The sequence below is a fragment of the Antechinus flavipes genome, chromosome 2, assembly GCF_016432865.1.
Source record: "Antechinus flavipes isolate AdamAnt ecotype Samford, QLD, Australia chromosome 2, AdamAnt_v2, whole genome shotgun sequence".
NCBI lineage: Eukaryota > Metazoa > Chordata > Mammalia > Dasyuromorphia > Dasyuridae > Antechinus > Antechinus flavipes.
The window spans coordinates 209,484,713-209,509,477 of NC_067399.1; positions in this window are offsets into that span (position 1 = coordinate 209,484,713).

The window sequence follows — 24,765 nt, forward strand, 5'->3', positions numbered from 1 at the left end:
TCAAAAAAGGGTTCTTAATGTATTGATATGAGGCTTTCATATTGTTTATAAGCTTTTTTCTTTTCTCATTCTTTACTCTCAAACCATGCTTTCCATTATAATTTTTCCATCCTTTGTGACTCCTACTTTTGCACTGAAGTTTCCAAGGATCTACGTATTTGTCAATTTAAATATGATGGTCTTATCAAGTTAAATGTAGTAATCCCCAACTCCTTTTACAATTTATGGAATAATCTACAATTATTTTTATAGTGGTCATTTTGAAAATTCTTATCATGAATTCTATAACAGGTGAAAAGCAAATATTCCATGTAAAGATATCTTTTATTACCCTTGGACTTATGAAAATACCATCTCTTTTATTTGAATCCTCATGAACCAGGGAAGAGCCATTCTTTTATTTTGATGGAATTTCCTTTTATCTTCCTTTTTTCATTTATAGTGAAAACAAAACCAGAATTACTCATTATCTGGACTTTACCTCTTCACTAAGAGCCTTCTTACCATGGAGAAGCCTTTACTGTGAGGCCAGTTCTCATGACTGATAGGTCTATTGCCTGGACCAACATTTTATGAAGAGTCTCAGCCATCATGACTTCACTTCCAGTTGACTCATTCCCTGGACCTTTTCTATCTCTTAGTTAGGAGTTGGATGTCCTACCCCACATCTCCACCTCCACCCTTTATGTATTGTCTTTTCCCACTAGAAAGTAAACTTTTTAAGAGTAGGGACTTACTTGTTTGTATTTATTTGTAAAGTGCTTAGCAAGGTATTAGCCACAGAGCAAATACTTAATATCTATCTATTTATCTATCTATTATCTGTCTATGGTTTTATATCCATTTATCATCTATTCTCTCTCATCAAAATTGATATAACGTGGTTTCTAAAGTAGCATTCCACTTAAATCAGTAGATAAGAATCTCACATTTAGAGTTTAAAGTTAATATTTACTAATGAGATATGAAATTGTTTGAATCTTATCACTCTCTGCCTCTTTTTCTATCACCCCATCACCAATGTCACTGAAGAACCAAATGGGAAGAACCAAATACACACACACACACACACACACACACACACAGAGTGAGGAAAGTGAAGAAAGAGAGAGAGAGAGGGAGATGCAGGGAGTGAAAGAAGGAAATGATAAGCACATACTTTATTTGGTTCAAGTTTAAAGTGCACTTAATTATTTTGAAAAAGGCAATCCATAGCACCAGATATCCTCAGTGTTTTCTATTTTAAGGGACCAGACAGGAAGGCACTCAATCAGAATTTTTGAAATACCGATTGGAAAAGAAGAAAGTCCAATGGGATTATTTGATTTCCTACATTCTCTTTCTTCTTTTCCCCACCTTTTTTTTACTGTGATCTAAATCTCTCCCTTCTCTCTTTCTATCTTTGTCTTTCCTTCTTCCTCCCCCCTCCCTCTTTCCCTCCTCCTTCCCTCTTTCCTTCTCTTCCTCTTTCCCTCCCTGCATCTCCCTCTCTCTCTCTCTTTCCTCACCTTCCCTTTCCTTCTCCTTTTCCCTCCTTATCCCTCCTTCCTTCCTTCTCTCTCTCTATTCTCTTCTTTCTCTCCCTCTTCCTTTTGCTCCCCCTTCTTTCTCTCTCATATTATAGGATTGAGGCGGGATAGAATCTGGCAATGGAAAGATCAATGGGATTAGAATCAAGAGTTTTAGGTTTTAATATGGGCTTCAATTAATGAGTGATTTAAGAGAATTCATCAGGGAGTTAGAAACCTCAAGTCTTGGTTCATTTCTAACAGCTTTATAATTATGATTATTCCTTCACCTTCCTGAGTCTCAGCTCCTTGTTCTGTAAAATGCAGACAGTATGGTATAGAATGCAGTATTGATATGGGATATAGTGAAGTATACATACACACATACACATACACACACACACACACACACATACTCTAAAGGCAGCATAGCATAGGGGATTCAAGGCTGACTCAGAATTAAGAAGACTAGAGTACAAAGGTTATCTTACACACTTTATGAGATGGATACCCTTGGATGAGTCACTTAAATTCTGAGATTCAGACAACTGTCTAAGATATATACAATTGAGGTCTGTTTCAGAGGGTGGAGGAGCTGCTCTCAGAAACCTTGATGTGCTATATAAAAAGTGCTTATCTCACTACTCTGATGAAAATAAAATTATATATAAATGCGAATTGTTATTAGCATTATACTCAAACACCCCTTCCTTTTATTCAAAAGTACTTTGGGTATAATTGAGATCATATCCATGAAGTGGTTTAGTGAAATGATAACTTGAATTATGTGAATCTAATGCTTCCATGGATTCATGCTCCTAGGATACAGTCATTGCTTCCATTATTGTAGAGAATGCTTTCTCTTTCTGTAAGATTTTTTTCCATGTCCTCTGTGGTCTCTTTTGATTATTTATCTCTCAACAGGAAAAATGTCAGAAATTTAGAACATTTCATTTGGAAGAAAATGAAAGAGTTCATTTATTTTAATTTTTTTATTTTTCAAATGAGAAAACTGAGGACCAGAAAATTTGAGTGCTATCTGAAATTGTCCATCTAATTAGGGATAGAGCTATTGATAGAACCCAGTCTCTCTCAACCCTACTCAAGTGTTTTAAAGTAATAGTGTAAAATTCAAATAAAAAGGGTCCCTGAAAACAATATATTCACCAAGAAAAACACAAATTAACATTTTCTGTGTTGTATTTTTCCTATTCCTTTAAGCACTTCTTAAATGCATTTTAATCTACTTCTACCCATAGTAAAACCTTCAAGTTTGATACTTCTGTTAAGGTATATATACCACTCATTCCCATTCTTATATAAACAGAGATGATGAAATAATTCATTTATTGAATAATATCAATCTTTTCTAGTCCAGCAATTAAAAATAAGAGCTCATAGCAGAAAGCTGATTTCTTGTTCTCTAAATTGTGTATTAAATGATATAAAGAAATAAACATACTTAACAAATGACAGTTTTAGATACTGAGTATTCCCTACATTTTCTAAATTTATTAGGTACGAAGAACATGAGTATTTTTGTTTTAGTATAGTCAATAATTTATAACAACGATAACTATAAATATGTTCTAGGATTAAATATAAAACTTATGTTATCTACATTTTGAGAATATCTCTTTTTCTGCTATTTTCCATGAAATAGATAATATGGAATTAGCTTTTATGTGTTGGAGAGATTTATGTAATGGCCAAAGCTGATGTATTGACACTGATATTTAACATCATGGTTCTGGAGGTGTGGGAACACTCTGATTTTTGAGTCAGAAGACTTGATTCTATTTCTAGCTTAGTTAGTTATGAGTTCTTTGACCCTAGAAATATTAGTGAACTTCTCTTAGACTCCATATCTTAATCCATAAAAATGGAATTCCAATGCATTATCTTACAATCATGAAAGGGTTTCTATGAGGAAAGTATGAAGAATTTAAGCATTATAAAAAAAAAATATGAGATGTTATTTAAATAATTAAATATATTAGAAAAAATCATGTGACATCAGCTAGTTCACAATCATTTAAGTACCTATGTTGTTTTTGATACTAGGCCAAGCACTGAGAATACAAAGAAAAAAAAGCAAAAGAAAAGGAAAAAAGTCACATATTTTAAGGAGCTTATAGATTAAAGGAAACAATATGCAAAAAAACTTTATACAAACAAGATATATACAGGAAAAAGATGGAGTCAATCTTAGAGGAAAGTACTAAGACTAAGGTGAATTGGCAAAGTTTCTAGCAAAAGATGGGACTTTTACTGAAACTTGAAAGAAGGTAGAGAAATCAGGAATGAAGATAAATGGAGAGTTCTAGGCTCAGAGTAGAGCCGGTGAAAATGCTTGATGTTAGGAGATGGGGTGTCTCATGTGAGGAATAGAAAGGAAACCAGAATCACTAAGTCATAGAGTACTTGGAAGAATTGGGATGGGCGTGGGTGAGAAAGTAAAACCATAGAAGACTGGAAAAGTGAGAAAGAACCAGATTATGTGGCATTTTAAATGCCAGAGAAATTTGTTCTTTATTCTGGAGACAATACTACAGTTTATTGAAGGGGGCTTAGGGAGGTGACATGATCAAAATGATGCTTTAGGAAAATCACTTTAACAGCTGTATGAAGGATGACCTAGAGAGTGAAGAAATCTGAGACAAGGAAAACAAACAAACAAACAAAAAAAACTTATTCTGATAGTCCAAATGTGAAAGATGAAAATCTTCACGGGGGGGGTGAGGGGAGGAGGAGGGAGCACGGGGGTGATCTAGGTTAAAAGAAAGAAGGGACTATATACAAAAGAAATCATTGCAGAACTTGGTAATGGATTGAATATGGGAAATCCTGGATGACTGGAAGAGAGGTGGTACCCTTAAAAACAATAGATAAGGGAAGAAGAAGAAATATAAATGAGAAAACATAGTGGGTTCAGTTTTGAACATTTCAAGTTTAAGATGCTTATGGGATATTCAGTTTCAGTTACAAGCCAATTGAGATGCAAGAGTGGAGGCCCAGAGATTTAGGCAGGACCAAAATCTGAAAATGATTCCCATAAAATGAGAGTTGAATCCATGAGATTGATGATGAGATAAGCAAGAGAAATAACCTAGAGGGAGAAAAGAAGAGGAGCTAGAACAATGACTTAGGAATTATTCATAGTCCTTGGATATGACCTGGATGAAGATTTATCAAGGGAGACCAAGGAGTAGTCTTACAGGTAGGAGAACTAGAAGGAAGCTCTGTAACAAACACTTAAAGAGAGTGTCAAGGAGAAAGTGGTGAATGATAGTATCAAGGGCTGCGGAGAGGTCAAAAAGGATGATTGGGAAAGAGACATTAGATTTGGAAATTAATAGATTATTGGTGACTTGGAGAAATTATTTTCAGTTTAATGATAAGGTCAGAAGTCAGACTAAGAAAGTTAAAAGAAAAGTGAGAGCAAAGAAACAAGACACACAAATTGTAGATTGACTTCCCAAGGAGTTTTACTACAAAAGGGAGGATAGGTACAAAACAACAGATAGTGGTAATTGACAGAACATCTGAGGTTTTTTGAGAATATAGGAAGATATGGCAGTCTAGGAATAATTTAGAGCAATTGGAAAAGTTGGGATATCATGGGAATCACCTGTGCAGGTAGAAAAGCTTGCCTTAGTAACAAGGAGGGCCGCCATGTGAGAAAGAAGTGAAGGAGGAAGATCATAACAGAAGGTATCCAAGTGATTTGAGGTATAGAGGAGTGAAAAGGATACTTTTAATGAAAGTATTCTTATTTTCAATGAAATACAAAGCAAAGTTTATATCTGAGAGAAAGTGTGTGTGTGTGTGTGTGTGTGTGTGTGTGTGTGTGTGTGTGTGTCGGGGTCCATGGATGAACTATAAGAGATCTGAGTAGGAATGGAAAGATTTGAAAAAAAACTGTGTTTGCCTATAAAATGATATACTAGCTCCAGTAAAGGCTTGGTTGAGATTATGGAATATAAATTTATGATAGACCTATTTAGCATGGTTTTACAATTTTGTCCATTTCCTTTTACAAAAGCAGCAGATAGTGGTGATGATCTAAGGCTGAGGCTTAGCAGGCCAAAGTCTTTGATACAATAAAGGGACAAGAAACTTGAGAGAAGAGGGCAGCATAGAAATGAAGTGGCTCACTAAAGGATCAAAATGGGGAAAGGAAGAGAATAAAAGCAACATAGAGGGGATGTCCTGGCAGAACACTGAGCTGTGAATGAATTGAATGTCATAGTGAGGAAAAAGAACAAGATTTGGAGTTGCTAGGCAGAGGGAGATGAAAAGAAAACAGATTATGATCAAGTAAAGGAATGTCAGAGTTCACAAGAAAAGAAGCATTAGTATATTTTAAGAGAGATGTCACTTTCAGGAGCAAGGGAACAGTACTGTTGTGCTTTGTTATAATAGCATTATTGCATTCAGCTTTCAACACCTTATTTTAGGAAGTACATTGAAAAGCTGAGAGGAAGGGAAATAAGAATGGTGAAATGCTTCAATTTCACAAACTTTAAATTTGAAGCAACTGAAAAAGATTAGCCTAGAGAAGAGAAAAGTCAAGGGAAAAATCATAGTTATGTTCAAGTATTTGAAGGGCTGAGTGGAAGAAGTATTAAATTTCTACTTCTTGGCCCCAGAAATCAGAATTAAGAATAATAGTTAGATATTGCAAAAAAGCAATTACAGGCTTAGTTTTAGAGAAACAAAACATACTAACAATTTAATATTCACAAGAATATTTACATATTTACATATATTTTTACATATTCACAAGAATATTGTCCAGGCCTGCTGGACAGAGTGTGTAGGCCCTGAGAAGAGAGAAGAAGAAGGGCGGGACAAGATACACACAGAATTAGAGACAAGACAGGCTTTCTGATCAAGTCTTATTTATTGTGGGTAAAAGTACAAGTATTTATGGTGGTTTGTAAGGGAGTGGGGGTCGTGCAAACTCAGTACAGAGGGGACCCTAGACAAAGGATTTGTTTCCCAAAGAGGAGTTGATTAGGGGCCTTTGATGATGTAGGAAGCTCCAGGAGGCGTCTAGATGTCTGTTTGTTCAAGGTTAGAGTAGTCTTAGGAATGTGGCTTTATCACCTGTAGATTAGTGCCGGCTCCCCACAGAATATGTATACATACATGTGCATATATACACACACATATATATAGGTAGGTATGCCTATACATACTATATACATAAACATATACACATAAGCACATATATAATCTGTCTGTCTATCTATTTATCTATCTATCTCTCAAAGTAGTGGATTTCCTTAAGAGGAAGTGATTTTCCTTTTCATAAGAGATGTTGAAGCACAATTTGTATATTGTCTTGTCAAGTAAGATATAAACAAGGATATTTTGGGGGAAGAAGTTTACTCTTTGGCTTTAGATATTTATTCCTTCCAGTTCTGACCTGTGCTTCTATTGGTAAATTGAATCAGAATCCTTTTTCTTCTTTTGAAAATGACCATTTGACTAATCTTCAGTTAATCTATTCAAAAGTATTTTAGGTTGGAACAGCTATTTATATCGTGTTTTAGCTATAGCTGTATTCTCCAATTGTATACAACTATTTTTTGAAAAATTCAGTCATACTTGCAATAAGCTGAAAAGATGGAAAGGTGTTGTTATTTAAGGTAATTCTATAGTTAATTATTTTATTTTTATTTCCATTGATATTGTTACTGACCAGTTCCCCTTCCCTCTCCAAGCCACACCTTATAATCATAATCAATCAAAACAATTATTGTTGGATATGTCTAAACAACTGTCTCATTCTACCCTTCTTGTTAATGGCCTCTATGACAAAGGTATATGCCATGCAAAATCATCTGTTTTCCTCCTCCTCCTCCTCCTCCTCCTCCTCCTCCTCCTCATCCTCTTCCTCCTTCTTCTTCTTCCCACTGAATGTATTTTTAAATTCATCATCTTGATCAAAATAGCTAAGTAGTAAGACAAATTATTTTTAATAACCAAGATTTGGGGAGAAAGATTTTTTTATTGTGCTATTGTCCTCATTTTAAAGTTTAGTTTTTTAAAGGGCATTGTTGATAATGAGACTGATTGAATTGTCTTCAGTCTTGGTGACTCCACCCAACCTTATAAGGAATTTAGTCCAGTTGTGTTATATTTATTTGGATGGGGACAAATTCTGTGATTGATTGCCCAAAGTTGTGGGTAATTTAGAAATAAATTACATAATCAAAGTTCATTAGAGTAGGTCAGTATCTCATTATAATATTCATTCTCTTCCTTATTTGTTAACCAAAGTTAATTTTTACCCTCTGGAACACCCACTTTTCCAAAAAACATGTTTGTTTTTTAGTCTGCTGCTTTAAGGATCTTTGGCATTAGAGAAGTCAAAGACCTTTTTTATTTTTATTAAAATGTTAGCATTATTAATAAATGACTAGTTACCTAGAAATTATACATGTTGAACTTTTGAAATATCATACTTGCAATATTGCTGTTACTGTGCATAATGTTTTCCTGATTTTGCTCATTTCACTGCATCAGTTCATTTAAGTCTTTCCAGATTTTTCTGAGACTGTCCTGCTCATCATTTCTTACAGTCCAATAGTATTCCATTATAAACATGTAACACAACTTGTTCATTCATTTTGCACTGATAAGATCACCTCAGTCTCCAATTCTTTGCTACCACAAAAAGAACCACTATAAATATGTTTGGTACATATAGATCCTTTCCTATTTTGTTATATATCACTTTGAGATACAGACCTAGTAGTGGTATTGCTAGAACAAATAGTCTACATTATTTTACAGGCCTTGGGACATAATTCCATTGCCCTGAAGAATGGGTAAATCAGTTTACAACTTCACCAAAAATGCATTAGTGTCTCATTTTTTCCACATTCTCTCCAATATTATTCATTTTTCTTTTTTGTCATATTTAAGCCATTCTGATAGAAATCAAGTTATATGTCTGAATCATGTTAATTTAATTTTAATAGTGATTTAAATGATATTTTCATATTTTATCCTATTCTTTTTCTTTCTTTTTCACTAATAAAGGCAAGGCATTTAATTGGAGATAATGTACTCAGGGAACTTTTCTCCTTAAGAGAGGGAGAAATCTATTCTATTCCCTTTCTCCTTTTATCTTCTGCATCTTGAAAAGTATTTTGGTTCTGACTACTGCCTCCTCTAATCTGTTCTTCCTTATGTCAAATTCCTGCACTTTTCTTATCCCCATAACCTCCTATTTTCAAGTAGAATAAGATAGATTTCTCTATCCAATAGCTGTATGTTATTCCTTCTTTAAAAATGAAATTAAAAAGTTGATGAAAATAAAGTTCCAGTGTTACCCCTCTTTCCCTTCTGCTGTAAAAGCTTGCTCTTCCTTCATTTATTGTGAATGAGATATTTATCCCATTCTACATCCCCCTTTCCACTTCTCTCAGCACATTTCTCTTTCTTCTCCCTTAATTTCATTTTTTAGATACTATCCCATCATATTAAGCACATCTATGCTCATTTCTTCTTATATACCCTTTGTAATTGATCTAGTAATGATAAGATTTTTATTTTATATACATACATGTAAAGATAAAGTATAAGCTTTTTTGGGGGTATCATGGCTTTCAGTATTCCAATAATTCTAAAATTATCTGCCTTTGATCTAATTTTGGGGTCAATTGTTTTCCCAATGAGATAATTAACATTTTTCTATTTTTTTCATTTGTTTGATTATTATTATTATTATTATTATTATTATTATTACTACTACTACTACTACTACTGTTCATTAATGTCTTATGGGCTAGAATTACTTGCCCAATTCTAATTTTTTAAAAAAAATTTTTTTCAGTGAGATTTTGTAGTTTCCTCCCCCTCTCCACCTCAATTTGGCCAATTCCACTTTTTGAAGGGGTTCTATACTTGAGTGAACTTTTGTGACATCTCTTTCCATTTAGCCAATTCTGCTTTTTAAGGAATGATTCTTTTCTGTGAACTTTGTGCTTCTTTTTATTTTTTGGCTTATTCTGTTTTTTTTTATTGTTATTTTCATCATTTTTTTTTTTGGTACATCTTTATCAAGGAGGTTGTCTGTATATTTCACGATTTTCTTTTTTTTTTATTAAATCTTTTTTATTTTCAAAATGGTCATAGATAATTTTCAACATTCACCTTTGTAAAACATTTTGTTCCAAATTTTTCCTTCTCTTCCCCCCACTCCCATCCTCAGATGGCAAGTAATCCAATAAGTTAAACATGTGCAATTCTATACATAGTTCCACAATTATCATGGTATGAAAGAAAAATCACATCAAAAAGGAGAAGAGAAAGAAAACAAAATAAAAACAAACAATACAAAAGGTGAAAATAGTATGTTGTGATCCAATCTCAGTGCCCACAGTTTTCTCTCTAGATACAGATGGCTCTCTTCATCACATGACCATTGGAATTAGCCTGAATCACCTTGCTTTGGAAAAGAACCACGTCCATCAGAACTGATTATTATGTAATCTTGCTGTTGCTGCATTCTCCTGGTTCTACTCATTTTACTTAGCATCACTTCATGTAAGTATCTCCAGGCTTCTCTGAAATCATCCTGTTGATTGTTTTTTAATAGAACAATAATATTTCATGACATTCATATATCATAACTTATTCATTTACTCTCCAAATGGTGGGTATCCATTCGGTTTCCAGTTCCTTCCCACAGCAAAAAGATCTGCTACAAATACATACATGGGTTGTTTTCCTTTTTTATGATTTCTTTGGGATATAGACCTAGTAGAGATGTTGCTGGATTAAAGAGTATGTACAGTTGGTTAATCCTTTGGCTATAGTTCCATATTGCTCTCCAGAATAGCTGGATCAGTTCAGAACCTTACCAACAATGTATTAGTCCCAGTTTTTCCACGCCACCTTGAACATTAATCAAAATATTTTCCTTTGTCAGTCTGAGAGGTGTATGGTGGTACCTCAGAGTTTTAATTTGCATTTTCCTGATTCATAATGATTTAGAACATTTTTTCATTTGATTAGAAATTATATTAATTTCTTCATCTGAAAATTATCTATTTATATCATTTAATTATTTATCATTTGGAGAATGGCTTGAATTCTTACAAATTTGAGCCAATTATCTATATATTTTAGAAATGAGGCCTTTACCAGAAGCCTTGGATGTAAATATTTTCCCCAGTTAATTGCTTCCCTTCTAATTTTGTCTGCATTGGTTTTGTTTGTACAAAATCTTTTTAACTTAATATAATCAAAATTATCCATTTTGCATTCCATAATGTCTAGTTCTTCTTTGGCCATAAATTATTTCCTTCTCCACAGATCTGAAAGGTAGACTATCTGAGAAGGATAATTCTTCAAATTTGCTTATAATAGCTCTCTTTATGTCTAAATCATGAATCCTTTTTGAACCTTATTTTGGTATCAGGTATTTAGCGTGGATCAGTGCCTAGGTTCTGCCATACTAATTTCCAATTTTCTCAACAATTTTTGTCAAAGAATAAGTTCTTATCCTAGAAGTTGGGGCCTTTGGGTTTATCAAACACTAGATTATTATAGTCATTATCTATTGTGTCTTGTGAACCTAATCTAATCCACTGATCAATTGCTCTATTTTTTTAGACATTACCAAATGGTTTTGATGACCACTGCTTTTTATTTCATTAATTCCCTTGAAATTATTGACTTTTGTTCTTCCAGATGAACTTTGTTATTATTTTTTCTAATTATGTAAAATAAAATTTTGGGGTTTGATTGGTATGACATTAGGTTAATTTAGGGAGTATTGTCATTTTTATTATATTAGCTAGCCTACCCATGAACACTTGATATTTTTCTTATTTATGAAGTCTGACTTTATTTGTATGGAGAGTATTTTGTAATTGTGTTCTTATAGTTAATGACTTTGCCTTGACAGGTAGACTCCCAAATATTTAAAATTTATGTATAGTTAACTTAAATGAAATTTTATTTGTATCACTTGCTGCTGGACTTTGTTGGTAAGATATAAAAATACTGATGATTTATATGGATTTATTTTGTATCCTGCAACTGTGCTAAAGTTGTAAGTTATTTCTTGTAGTTTTTTAGTTGATTTTCTAGAATTCTCTAAGTATATCATCATATCCTCATTACCGACTCTAATTCCCTAATTTCTTTTTCTTCTCTTATTGCTAAAGTTAACATTTCTAATATAATACTGAATAGGAATGACAATAGTGGGCAAACTTGTTTCACCCCTGATCTTATTGAGAATAGTTCTAGTTTATCCCCATTCCTATGATGTTTGCAGATGGTTTTAAATAGATGCTACTAAATCATTGTAAGGAAAACTCCATTAATTCCTATACTCTTTAGTTTTTTTTTTTTTTTTAAATAACAATGGATTTTGGATTTTTTTTTCAAATGCTTTTTCTGCATCAATTCAGGGGTCCTCAAACTACGGCCCATAGGCCAGATGCAGCAGCTGAGGATAATTATCCCCCTCACCCAGGGCTATGAAGTTTCTGTATGTAAAAGCCCACAAAACAAAGTTTTTGTTTTTACTATAGTCTGACCCTCCAACAGTCTGAAAGACAGTGAACTGACCCCCTATTTAAAAAGTTTGAGGACCCCTGAATTTTAGATAATCATATGATTTTGTTAGTTTGGTCATTGACATAGTCAATCATATTAATAGTTTTCCTAATATTGAGTCAGCCCTGCATTCCTAATATAAATTCTACTTGGTTATGGTGTACTATCGTGGGGATAACTTGTAATCTCTTTGCTAATATTTTGTTTAAGATTTTGACATCAATATTCATTAGGGAAATTGGTCTATCATTTTCTTTCTATTTTGACCTTACCTGATTTAGGTATCAGCACCATATCTGTGTCATAAAAGGAATTTGGTAGGACTCTTTCTTTCCCTATTCCAGGAATTCTTTTGGGGCTTAAGACTAATGCACATTTTTCTTTGAGGTTTAGGACTTAATAACTTAAACTGTTACATTTTTCTGATTTTGTATTTTGATCTTTCCTGTCACCATGGTTTTTATTGTTATATTTATGTTTAAAATTGGGCTCTGTTCCTGGGATGGAGAGGACACTGTCCCAAACTTCAGATTTTTTTTTTATATAGCTGATTTCAGAGCTAGTTTTGGGGGTCAGTTCTTTCAATGTGGTATGATAAAAGGAGAGATATGCTTACTACTCTCCTGGCCTGTGCTCTGGTCTATGAATAATCATAAGTATTCATTTCTACCCTGAAGCTATGATCAGATTCTTGATCCCCTGCACCTGTAGACTCTTCTCTGCCTTGAGACTGTAACTTGGATCCCCATATAGGTCATTTAATTGAGATTTGCAACCACTAACAGTAAAGAGTCCTCAGGAATCTCCTTCTGACAAGTCATCCAATCTCATTATCTGTGAATTGAGAATTATGAAAGCGACTGTTGACTGTAGAGCTCCCATCAAGGCCTTCTGCTATCTTGCTAGGGCATTGTTTATGATAAACTGTGTTCTACTCTTACTCTGGTGATACAGGCCTTTACTGCTGACCAGGTTAACTTGAACTGGAAAATTGTTTCACCCTGTCCTTTTATAGGTTCTACCACTCTGAATCCATTTTGAGCCATGATTTTAAAATTGTTTGGAGGAGAATTTGGATAAACTCAGATAACCCATGCTTTTTCTCCATCATTTTATCCCCAAACCCACTGGATTTTTTTCATAAAGTAAATAATAGTCTTATTTGTTTTCTAAGTCTAGAATTTCTTTTATAGGACCTAAAAATAAGTATACTGAAAGAATGAAAAAACATACCTCAAAACAACATAAGATCAAAATGGATACATGATTAGGGCATAAAGAATGATAACATAAACTATTAGGAAAACAAGGGATAATTTACCTATCAGATCTTTGGAGAAGGGAGGAACTTATGACCAAAGAAGAACTAGAGAACATTATGAAAGGTAAAATGGACAACTTTGATTACATTAAATTAAAAAAAGACACAAACAGAAACAAGATTCAAATTCAAAGAGAATTAAGCTGGGAAAAATTTTTGCAGCCAGTATTTCTGATAAAAGTCTCATTTCTAAAATATATAAAGAATTGTCAGATTTATAAGAATACAAGTCATTCCCCAATAAATGGTCAAAGGATATGAACTGACAATTTTCAGATAAGGGAATTAAAATCATATATAGTTATATGAAAAAATGTTCTAAATCTCTATTGATAAGAGAAGTGCAAATTAAAATAACTTTGAGATACCACCTCCTACCTCTCAGATTGACTAAAATGACAGAAAAAGATAATTATAAATGTTGGAAGTATGAGAAATTGATACGCTAATGCATTATTGGTGGGGTAGTGAAAAAATCCAACCATTCTGGAGAGTAATCTGGAACTATGGCTATAAGACATACTGTTTGACCTAGCAGTGCCATCATTGGGTCTGTATCCCAAGGAAATCTTAAACGGAAAAGGATCCACATGTGCAAAATGTTTGTAGCAGCTCTTTCTGTGATAGTAAAGAATTGGAAAATGAGTAGGTGTCCATCAATTGGGGGATGGCTGAACAAGTTGTGGTATATGAAGGTAATGGGATATTACTGTTCTATAAAAAATAATGAACAACCTGATTTTAGAAATTCTGGAAAGATTTGCGTGAACTGATACTGAGCAAAACAAGTGAAACTATGACTACATTGTACTAAAAATCATCAAGAATGTGCAATAATTAACTATGAAAAACTTAGTTCTCCTCAATTGTTCACTGAACCAAAGCAATCCCAATAGACTTTGGCAGAAAAGGCCATTTGCATCCAGAAAAAGAACTAAGGAGATTGATATGCTCTGATTTTTCTCTCCCAGCATGATTCATAAAGCAATAAAATAAATTTAAAAAATAAAAAGACTGAAAAGAGAATAACATTTTACACACAAAAGAGGCATTTATATTTTAATGGAATATTATAATGATTCCTTTTAAAAGAGAATTGCAAAAATGTGATGAAGCATTTCATCTTCCCCATGATTCCCCTATTTTAATTATGTGGTTTTAAATAATGATGGACCAGTCCATCTTTTTTCCTAGTCACAGATCAAGAGGTAATTAGTAAGAAACATAACAAGTTATGTATCATGTACAGAGATAGAGGACGCCTCCAGAACATTAGCTGAATCCTCTCTGTAGCATTTAGAAAACACATAGACAAAAATCTTTTGGGAGGAGAAGGAAAGAATGCAATTTGTATTATCTCCTATTGTATTCATATGAATCAATAAATTGGTCAGTTTGTCAAGTGAACAAACATTTATTAAGCACTTAGCATATGTTAAACATCGTCCTAACTGTTGTTAGAAAATAGACCAAATATAGATAAGCACTTATTATGTGTCCATTATGCATATGTTGTTGTACGAGGTGCTAGTAATAAAAATACAAAATAAAAAATACTTTCTGTCCCTAAACAATATATATTTTACTGGGAGGATAAAACAATTAAATCAATATATATATTCATGATGATTTATGGAGTGAGAAAGCAGTAAAACCAGAAGGATCAGGAAAGGCTTTCTATAGGAGGAAAGCACATAAATTGAATCTTGAAATAAGCTAGGTATTTTAAAAAGCAATGGTAAGGAGGGAGTACAGCCAGGCTTGGAGTCAGGAGATAGAACGACAAATTCAGAAAATAAGCTTGTAAGCTCATTTGTATGGAGTATGTGATAGGGGGTAATTTATAGTAAGTCTGGAAAGGTAATTCAGAGTGAGATAAGGTGAAAAGCTTTACATGACAAGCTGAAGAATTTGTATTTTAATATAGAAGTAAACAATGAAATTCTTGAATAAGTTGGTGACATATGAGACTTATGTTTGGTGAAGATTTTTTTGGCAGTTGTCTGGAGGCTTGATTAGAGAAAGAAGATTGAAGCCAGGGGTCTAATTGTGAAACTTTTGCAATAGTCCTTGAGAGAAAAATTTCTGTGAAGGTAGAATTAATAAGATTTTATAATCGGAAATGACAAGTGAAGGAAATGGAAAATTAATGGTGCTGAAGTCTAGTTCCAGGTATTTCAATGATGTTTGTGCTCTCAACAGAAAAAGAGAAGTATAGACAAATCTCTAATCTCCCTTTATCCTCTGGCCCCATACAACCATGCCCATGTCTATTCCCCAAAATTCACGAAAAACAATCATACAATAAATATTTCTCTTAAGACTGTTTTTGCCCTTAAACTTTTTCTATATGTACTTATTATGTCAAATCCCTAGGAGAAATTATTTACACTTGTTATTTCTACTTATTCTCAATTGTCTTCTCAACCTATAGCAATTTGGTTTTTGATTGTTCCACTCAACTGAAATTGCTTTAAGAGTTTAAGACATTTTTATTATTTAAATTAACATTTTATTTTCTATTTCTTCTCCCCTATACTACAATTAGAAAGAAATAAAAAAGAAAAACAAATATACCCAATGCCTGCAAATCTAATGTTAGTTCAAGTAGGGGTGAGATGAGGTACTCACAAGTCATTAAATAATTAATAAAAGTAGTTTTATTTTACTCTTACAAAGAGAAGATATACAACAGAATTCTGTGGCGCTTAACTTTTCATCTTTATAGGGGAAGCCAGGTGGGCTATGATGACTTCAGTGGTCTTTAGAAATTCATAAGTTGGAGGGGCCCTGACTTCACATGGGTAAGACTTATCCTCAGATAAACAAGATATTGGAGACAGAAGCCAATCAAATCCCAGGATTGGCATTTAAAGGAAAACTTGTTGCAAAGAAATGGGTAAGGCCTGGCCCTATCATATTCTTGTAATAACATTTCTTAATTGACAAAGTCAGTGATCTTTTTTTAAGTCAGTTCCCATGAAACTGGAATTTTGTGCAACTTTTTACACTAATGATCACTATCTTCTTCCAAACTATCTCTTTCCTTGGCTTCCATGATTTTGCTTTCTCCTGGTCCATCAGTCTTTTATTTTTCTATTGGATCACGGGCTCATCATTATTTCTTGCCTCAAAGAATGGATGTTCTTAAGGTTCTTCCATGCCTTCTCTATTTTCTATTCTCTTTTTTCTGTCTTCAATCTCTTTTGTCAATTTTAATCTGTTTCTCTATTATACTCAATGTTCATTTCTATGTAGATGACAATCTAATCTGTATATACAACTATCACTTATCTTACTTTCAAGTTCTGAACCATCAAAGCTAGCAAAATGTTTCTATCTGCATGTCTCATTGGCATCTAAAATTCAATTTTTTAAAAACAGAAACCATTTTTTCTTTTAAATCTAACCCTTCTCTAAATTCTCATCTCTTATTGAGGATACAATCATTGTTTTAGTCATCCAACTAGACACTTTAGAATTATCCTTAAGTCTTCCATTTTCTTTATTTCCCACCAGATGTTAATTTTATAAATTCTATTGCCCCAAAATCTGTTTTTGACTCATATCGACACCACTTTAATTCAGTTCTTCTTGCCTCTTACTTAGATGACTATAAAAGTTTCCTAATATTCTGCTCCCATTCTTATCCCTCTTAAATCAGTCCTTCTCACAGCTATCAAAATAACCTTCCTACAACATAAATCTGACCATGTCATTTCTATGATCAATAATTTTTGGTGACTCCCTATTGCTTTTGTGATAAAATATGATTTTTGCCAATATAGCTTTTAAAACACTCCACAATTTGGCTCTAAGTTACCTCTCCATACTATTTCATATGATTTTCCATCATGGATTTTATGGTTCAACCAAATTGGCCTATTTGCTGTTTTCTCAAACCAGAATTCCATATTCTGTCTTTACACTGTGGTATTATGTCCTCCACACTGATGCTCAGGTTACTAATCCCATCTAAGAAATGGGAGAAGCAGCTCACAATTCTTTACCTCAGTGAATGCCAAAGTGTACTATTTAGTCTTCTAGTTGAAACCTTCATTTTAATAACTGAGAGCTATCTATAATGTGGAGACATTTGCTATCTTTCCCCTTCTTTTTATCCTTTCTTCACTTGATTAAAATACAATGAATCAACCCTATAGGCTATTCATAACATAAGTTATATTTACACTTGGACTGAGAAGAAAGTTATCCCAGATATGTAGTATGTTGTTCATGCCAGGAGGCTGGAGTCCCTGGATCAAAGAGTGTATGTCATGAAATAAGATGGAAGAAGATTAAAAATCTAAGAAGAGGATAAGTTATAAAGGGCTTGGAATAACAAAACAAAAGTAAAAAACCAAGTAAAGAAGCAAGCAAACAAATAACAAAAGATTTTGCATTTGATCCTGGAAGCAATAGGGAGACAGACACTAGACTTCATTGAGTAGGGGAACACCTAGAAAATTGTGTGGCTTAATGGAACAAGCCTATCCCAATACTTTTACAATGGTCCCACTAAGAAATGATGAGGGCTTTCATTAGAAAGGTGGCTGTATTGGAGATGAGAAGGGGATACATACAAAAGATGCTACAAGGGACAGATAGGTGGTACAGTGGATATAGCACCAGCCCTTAAGTCAGGAGGACCTGATTTCAAATCTGGCCTCAGACATTAACACTTACTGTCAGTGTGATCCTGGGCTAGCCATTTAAACTCAATTGCCTAAAAAAACCAAAAAAACCCCAATATAAACAAAAGTTCCTGCCAAGGTGGAATTGACTTGTTAAATTGGATATGGAAGGTGAGAGAGAATGAGGAATCCAAGATAACCCATAGATTGTGAATCTGAGGGACTAGGAGTATAGTCATTTATATATATATGTGTGTAATTTAGTAACTTTTCTTATAAAATTCCAAATTTTGACTTTTTCATACTCTTTTATAGAATTACACCATTAAATATGTTTACCTTCTGATATTTAAAATGTTTAAAGTTTTAGTTATTTAATAATTGTTTTTTTTTAAAAAGAAATGGTGTCCTTAGAGTCACTTATCACCTATAAACATATTGTGAATGAATATTTAGCAGCAGATAGATTTATAATACTTGAACTTTTCAGATATCAAGTGGTTTAGTTTACTTAATTAGCTATCAATCAAACCTCACTGATTTTCCTGCAAATTATTAAATTTAGGTAGTAGCTTCCTAACATTTGCATATGTGTCCATTGGATGTCTCCCACAATACTTTGCTCCTCTTCCAGATTAACCCTAATTGAATCTTTATCATCCAGGCCATTTTAGTACTTCCTAACAATTTCAACATTTTCTTTTTAAATAATGAAGGTGGAAAGAATAAAGTATACATACTTTGATTATCTTGTGTCACCATCTCTTGTAAATCATCTGAAGGTCAATTAACTTTGCTGTACTTATAAAGCATGCTTTCTCTTTACCAGAAGTCTTTTTGCTGAATAAGAGATGTTTTGTTGAAATTCAAAATTCAGTTATTATGCTTGACCACCTTTCTCTGTCCTGCAGCTGATCATTATTAATGGCATCCAATTATTCAAAGCAATCAAGTAGACTGCTTTGCTAAATAGGCCAGATTAAAGTTGAATTGACAGTTGATGGGTTGGCCAGTATGGAAATGCTGTCACATCCTAGTAGTCTTCAGTGACATTTGTGTGTCACTTGTAAGCATATTAGAGAAGTTGTCATTATATAAGTATAAAATTTGAGCTAATAGTTATTTTTTAAAATATAGAGTCTCATTAGTTTGCAAATTGCTGAAATCCAAGTTCTTTTACAGGCTCCAACTGATTAGCTTTGGACCCAATTGCAACAAAAGCCAAAGGAAAAAAAAAATTTCAATTCCTTGATAAAATGTAAAAGGAGGGTTTTAGTTTTATAGCAATTCTTCTTCTTCTTCTTCTTCTTTTTTTTTACTCTGGCTTCCTCCTCTTCCCCTGCCTCCTTCCCATCAAATCTTAGAATTAAAAGGTCTTCTATCCTTGGACAGATGTGTTGCAATGTATTATTTGCTTTCAGTGACAGAGGCTGCCAAACCATAACTGCCATGGATTTTCAGGTACTGGACTTTTGCTCTTCTATTTTCTTGACTTGATTTCTCTTTGAGCTGGAGTGGTGTTTAATAATTCCTATTCAAAAGATAAAGAGTTTGCCTTCCTTTCAGTGAATTTTAATTGCCACTTGGAAGGGAGTTTTCACCAGATATCAACTTTAGTTTAATTTAGAATTAAACTTTGTAGTTTTTTTTTAAAAGATTGAGAAGTTCAAGAAGTATTAAAGGCATTAGCAACATTGTGAACACAACTGCAGTGTTCAGTTGTTTTGAGAACAGAGATTTTTTTTTTGGGGGGGGGAGGTTTCCTTTGTATTCCTAGAGTTTAATAAATGTAACTTGAGCAACTATTGTTTGTTGTTGCTGTTGTGTCTTGTTTGTTCCTGTTGCTTTTGTTGTTAATCTCTTCTTCTTCCTCCTCCACCTTTTCTTTCTTTTTTAATTTGTTCTGTTGCTTCTGCTACTTCTGCTTCCTCTAAAAATACTAATAATAGTAACAATGATGAGAGTAACATTCACTAATGATCCCATTCCATCTAGTCTCCTCCAACAGATTTTATCCTTTATCATTCCTACTTTTTCATTTATTTCCTGTCTACCAGCTTATACCCTGCAGTTTGCAAACATGCCCAAGTCTCCTGTATCTGACTTGATCCTTCCATCTCCATTATTATTCAAAATCTTTTCTGTTTTTGTGGCTAAATTCTCCAAATTCAATCCCTGGTAACTTTGAAGAGGCCAGTTTCATTGATATCATAGGGTCCAAAACCAGATCATAAGAGGTTAAGAAGAAAAATAAATTGGAAGGCACCTATTGTAGGACTTTTTTGGAGAACATAGCTACAAAGGACAGAAAATATTTTGACCAAGATGATATTATTATGAAGACGAACCCCCAAACTGCAAATCCTTAAAGGAGAAAACCTACTTCAATTCTGCCTCAGTGAAGGGACTCCACTCCAAGCACAAACAGTTTCAGCTTTGTTATCTGAGTGTGGTTGGCTCAGTCCCTAAACCCAATGAATTCAATTCAAATTCTAACCCTAGCTGAAACCCAGCAAGGATAGGATTCCACTCATGAGCCCCCTTCAGCTTGTAGCCAAAGCCCCCTATTATAAAAGAGCCATACTAAAACCCTCTTTTTGCAGAGGTTCTAAACATGCCAGCTATGCCATGCTTGGCATCCCAAGGAGCCTCTGTCCACTGGAAATTGTGTCACTTCTCTTGATTCTCACCTAATTCCTTAACTAGACTAGACTTTAACCTTACTTCCAATCCTTATAATAAACCTCTTTTATCAATCTAGGTTTTTGGGTCTGTAAATTCCTTCATAGGGGACTCTGCACTGCCAGAAAGGGAATCCCAGAACTCCCTACCCTTGTGCTGCCACTAGACCTCATTTAGACCTTATTTAACTCCCTGACCACCAGAAACCCTAATTTCATTTGGGTACCTCAAATCTAAACCTCTTCAATCAGGTCCCATGGGTTTAATTACTATTTCCGTGCTAACTATTCTCAGATCTACCAATCCTATCATAAACTTCCTGCTGACTTTCAGTTTAAAATTTTTAAATGCTTTTCATACATTTTCAACTGAATTTCTAGTAGACATCTTGAACCCAGCATGTTCAAAACAAAACTCATTATCTTTTCCCCAAAAATCCATTCCCCCAATATTACCCATTATTCTCTTAGTCCTTCAAGCTAGACCCTAGAAGTCATCCTTGACTCCTCATTATCTCTCACCCCTGATATTCAATTTGTTATTAAGGCCTTTTGATTTCATCTTTGCACCATTTCTCAAATAAATCCTCTTTCCCTCTCTGACAAATGCTACCACTCTGGTACAAGCTTTTATTACCTTATACCTAGACCCCATATCTAGACCTCCAAGGGGCCTGCCTATCACAAATCTCTTCCCATTTCAATTCATCCTATAGTCAGACACTAAAATGATGTTTTTCCCCAACTTGAGGTCTGATCATATCATTCCTCCTCCTTTCTACCCCTTCATTAAATAAATTCCAATGACTATCACCTCCAGAATAAGATACAAAATGCTCTTTTTCATGATCAAAGTCCTTGATAACCAAGTCCCTTCTACCTTTATAGTCTTCTTAAACTTTTTTCCTTGACTATATTCTGATTAACACTGACTGGCCTCCTGGCTATTTCATGTACAAGATACTTCATCTTTCACCTCCGGGGATTTTCTGACCGACTTCTCTTGTGCCTATAATGCTGTCCTTCTGCACCACCTACTGGTATCATTGACATTTTTAGGGACAAACTAAAATTCCATCTTCTATAGGAAGACTTTCCTAAGCCTTCTCAATTCTAGGGCCTTCTTTCTATTCATTATTTCCCATTTATAATGGGAATGTTTGTACACAATTTTTCCTTGCTGTCTCCTCCATTAGATTGTGAATTTTTTGAAGGCAGGGACTGGGATTTATGTGTTTTTGTATCCTCAGCACTTAGCAAAAAGCCTGACATCTATTAGGTGTTTAATAAATTTTATGGATATAATTATTACTATTACTAAAGCTACCCCCACCACCATTACCACTACCACCATCACCACCACCACCACTACTACGACTATCACTATAAAAAAGAATACACAAGTTTGATAAATGAGAAACAGAAATTAATTTTTATAATAATTAGTAAAAAAAACAGTTTTAGAAATGAAGATAATTGAAGCTTCTCAACAAATCTAAAATGTGGAACCATGTAAAATTTATAACAATTTACTCAAAGGCTTCATAGTAGTCCATGAATAAATAGCAAATCACTTTTTGAGCTACCCAAAAAGTAATCTTGATTCTATTACTCATAGAAAGCATATCATCTCTGCCATCAAAAAATGAGAATAGCAATAACCCCTCAAAATAGAAGATTTTTTTCCTATTTATATAAATAATTTTATGTTTTTGTACTTTATAGAAAGTATTCATAATTTACACCACTAAAATTATGAACACTTAGATGAAAACAATTATTTATATATATATATATTTATATAAAGAACAAATTATTATTATTAATTTAGTAGTTATATGACAAATATTTTAATATAAAACTTTTTTTTAATTTTCAAAACATATTACATAGTTACTTTTCAATATTCGCCCTATAAAACCATATAGAGGTGGGGGAAGTGAAGGAGAAAAAAAATTGTGTTCCAAGAATTTTTTTCTCCTTCACTTCCCCCACCCCCACCTCTATATGGCAAGTAATCTGATATATGTGAAACGTGCAATTCTTCTATACATATTTCTACAATTATATTTCTGGTTCCAAGACCTCCAGAAAACCAACCAGAACATTATATTTTGGCATCTGAATGAACCTGGGGCTAAGGACTTACATCTGTCACCCAGAAATTAGGGTGAGTACAAAAATAGACAAGAAGGAAACTTTGTTGAAGGCTAAAGTAGTGTTTCAGTTGAAATGGGACAAATGTTTAGAAAGGAGCCTTCTCCACCACAAGGAAAGTGTTTAAGTGCTAGAAATAGTCCAGAACCAATCATTTGTCCATTACTTCATGTGTCAGGGAATCCAATGATTCCTGCAGATTTTGAAATCCTTCAATAGTCTTATCATGTGTCAGGAAATCCAATGATTCCTGCTGATTTTGAAGTCCTGTATCAGTCTTATCATGTCTTAGGGAATCCAATGAGTCCTGCTACTTTTGAAGTTCTATAACAGTCTCATCAACTATGCTCTTTTAGTGTTAGATGTTTCTTAGGTCTTTTCCTTTATTTCACTTAAACCTTTCTGAAATCATCCTGCTAATAACTTCTTATACAACAATAATATTCTATAACATTCACATAGAATAACTTATTCAGCCAAGACCCAACCGATGGGCATCCACTCAGTTTCCAATTCCTTGAAAAAGGTCTGCTACCAATATTTTTGCACATGTAGGCCCTTTTCCCCCTTTTCAAAGATCTTTTTGGGATATAGGTCTAGGAGAGACACTGCTGGATTAAAGGGTATACATAGTTTGATAACCCCTTGGGCATAGTTCCAAATTGCTCTCCAAATGGTTGGATCAGTTCACAAGTCCACCAACACAACAATGCATTGGTATTTCAGTTTTACCACATCTCTTCCAACATTTATCATTATTTCTTCCTGTCTGCTAAGTCAATATGAGAAATGTAGTACTTCAGAATTGCCTTAATTTGCATTTCTCTGATCAATAGTGATTTAGAACATTTTTTATATGACTATAAATAATTTTAAATTATTCATCTGAAAATTGTCTGTTCATATCATTTGATCATTTATCAATTGAGGAATGGCTTGTATTCTTATAAATTTGAGTCAATTTCCTATATATTTTAGAAATGAAGTCTTTATCATAACCCTTGGATATAAAATTTTTTCCCAGGCTTTTTGCATCCCTTCTAATCTTAACTGCATTGGTTTTGTTTGTTCAAAACTATTTTAATTTAATATAAACAAAATTACCCATTTTGTATTTCATAATGTTCTTGTTTCTTTTTTGGCCATATAAATTCCTTCCTTTTCTATAAATTTGAGACATAGTATCCCTTGTTCTAGGAATGCATTTTTTTTATTACAGTCTTCAATTCATATAATTAAAAGCTGCTCTATTCCTATATGTTTCCCTCTGTGAAGACCTCCAATGAACTAAACCGATAATATGTTGAAAATACATGTTGAACATATAGCTGTCTTGCAAAATGTATATAGAAATATATGATGGCACTTCAGCATCAGATCATTGCCACATTAAGATCATTAAGGAATCCACATTTATTAATCAATGCATATTATGCAGGGAAATTATAGCAACTATGCAACCTACCACAAAAAGCTCAAAAAAATTTTAGCACCTAGCACTCTATTTAGCAATATATGATTTGGTAATTCACATAGCAGCAGTTATCTTTCATGGACTTAACAGATAACAAATATCCATACCATAAATATAGATCTTAAAACATGCTTTAGAACTGAATCAACTGAGTATACTGTACTGAACCAGTTTATTATCAAAGATCAAACTATTGCCCACAATGGCTTTGCTTGATATAATACCTAATAATATTCAGTAGTTGACACTTCACCCAAACTAAATTTCAAAGCCAATATAAAAACAACTACAACAACAGCTTTAATAATATTGAGAAACAAAAGATTTTAGATCCATTCCTGACTCTCCAGACTTTTTCCACCATGCCACAGCAGAGTTGTTATCCTGTTAAGTTTATTCT